At 39.9% G+C, this 2,606-nt stretch overlaps 1 pseudogene; it reads right to left on the reverse strand.

Annotated features, from left to right (window-relative positions):
- Positions 1-880: 880 nt before the first annotated feature.
- Positions 881-998, reverse strand: LOC114472727 (uncharacterized; annotated as a pseudogene).
- Between the last annotated feature and the right edge of the window lie 1,608 nt (positions 999-2,606).

Raw genomic sequence — 2,606 nt, forward strand, 5'->3', positions numbered from 1 at the left:
AAACATCGATCCTAAATTTAACCAACTTTTAGTCTGCTGGAGCTTTATGTAGAATGAAATGACACACAAACAATAGATTAAGAAGTATAAACCTTTTAGCATTTTGTTGTCTCCATCACTTACAATCGCTGTCAGCCAGCAAAGCAATTTTAAGCAGCAACAGCTCTCACAGTCTGACTGTACTGTACAGTAAGCAAGGACTTGTTATAGGATTAAAGGACACAGGAGAGGTGTCTAGTCCATTTCCTCATAGTGTATCCAACAACGATAGTCATTAGGTTCAAGTTATTTTGTGATATTCAGACTTAACTCATGTGCAGGAGTTTGCTTCCTCCAGAGATCGCCACGCTGCAAGTGACAAGTTTCTTTTTATACCTTTATTTTGTTGACTAACAATAAAGGAAACTGAAATTTTGTCACGAAATTCAATCAGAACTCATGTGATCATGTGGTCTTGCGCATTGATCGCATCAAATCTGTCTGTGTGTATTTAAAAACATCAAAACAATCCCATATCAGGTTGATCAATAGTCATTGAATTTTGTAACAGATTAAGTCGACTAAAATGTTAATGTCATATAATTGATTAAAACTAGATAATAATAATAATAATAATGCATCAATTTTATATAGCGCTTTATCAAAGACGCTTTACAGAATTAAGGCATTATTCTTTCATTCCACACTTAGTGGTGGCAAACTACTGTTGTAGCCACAGCTGCCCTGGGGCAGACTGACGGAAGCGAGGCTGCCATAGTGCGCCATCGGACCCTCCGACCACCACCAATACTCACTCACACACTACGTTCATACTAGGCAATGTAGGTGAAGTGCCTTGCCCAAAGACACAATGACAGATACCACTGCAGCGACTGCCACCCCACTGTGGCACCTGGAATTCTCAGTGGTCTCCCATCCAACTACTAACCAGGCCCAGACCTGCTTAGCTTCCAAGATCTAACGGGATCGAGCAATGACAGGCTGGTATGGACACCTATTATGACTGAAATAGTCTGGTTAACTAAATTGTAGACAAGACTATGACAATAACTGAAACTAAATTTGTGGTCAAAGTGAACACTGGTGGAAATGTATGCCAGTTATGACGTCAAATTAGGGAAACGGAATTGGGAAAAATTTGGAATGTAAAATCAGAGCCCCTAAAAGTGCTTTCCTATAAAAGTAGGAAGTGGATCCCTAAGGAGGAGAATTTAGGAACACTTCTATGCTCTGTGTATGTATATCTGGATACTAAGAATCAGCTCTGAACAGTAAACACATTTATTCCAGCCATCCACTTCGACACAAGCACCATGTAGGAAATAACTGTTCACCATTCTTCACAGTTGCGAGGACACAAAGTGCTGAACTTGCATTGCTCCAATTGGAACAAATCTCTTCCCAATGCAATACATCATCAAACTCCATATTCCTGGAAAAAAAACCAAAAAAAACATATAAAAAATGGATGTGACTGCAGAGGCAATAAGTCATAGTTTCCACTGTGTATGATTTAGGATGTGTCATGTAACCTGTGCTCATGTGTATGTGTGTGTACCACTGCATGGCTCACAATCACACACTTTAAGCAGAGGTTTAGGGGAGACAACGTTTCAGCTGCTGTGGCAGTAGTGGGGACACCCTTGGGTGTCCCTGGTCATCAATCACGGGGAGTTCCCTCGGATACAGTGACACCAGTTTAAATGTCAAAAGCGCTGCAAGAAAACTGATATCTGCTGCTGGCATCCATGCACAGGCGAAAGGAGCGGAAATTGACGCGGATCCTTGTAGACGAAAGGATACAGTCGTCTGTGTGTGCCTGTCTTTTTCCCATGTGCTCATGCACAGGAAACGCTCGCGTATGCGTGGCCAACGCCGTCTGCGTTTGTGTTAAGTGTTGTGTTTACGTGCAGTGTGCATGCTCTCACTTGTCACTTGTCGGTCAGTGTATGTTTGATTTTTCGTTCAGAAAAGGAATTGAAAAACTCAAATTGAAATTCAAGGCATATTTCTTTATCAGGTTCAAGAAGGGATAACCAAACATTTAAAGATCAGTTGATTTTAAATGTTTTAAAACCAAAAAACAGAAATAATAATTAGGGATGTAACGATTAATCGTAAGGCAGTTAAAAATCGATTCATAGGTATCACGGTTGATATCGATTTTCTGAAAATTGAATCGCAGTACTTTTTTAACCAGCAGAGGGCGCTATCCACAAGTGTAGGCGGCGGGCGGAGTCTGCTACTACTTTCTTTCTGGCCGCCTTCTACTCTTAAATATGTTAATAAATGATTCATTACCCCTTTAGCACCGAAAGAATATCTGTAATATTACTTGAATATCTGTAAAAGTCATGTTTTTCTATTAGCTCTGTCTGCTAGCATAGCTTCTCTTCTTCACTGCAAGATATCTGCATGCCAACCGACCACTGTGTTACCAGCGCCCTCTGCTGGTCCAAACAAATATGACGTAAATTAGTGCAATCACGGTTTTTTTTTTTTTTTTAAGTCCAATTGTTAAGGCACAAAATACACTTTCAGTTGCACTTTTAAAAAGAAAAATAACTATTACGCAGTTTTGCATTGTTTATTATAGAACCAGAATT

This window comes from Gouania willdenowi, chromosome 11 (assembly GCF_900634775.1).
Source record: "Gouania willdenowi chromosome 11, fGouWil2.1, whole genome shotgun sequence".
Lineage (NCBI taxonomy): Eukaryota > Metazoa > Chordata > Actinopteri > Blenniiformes > Gobiesocidae > Gouania > Gouania willdenowi.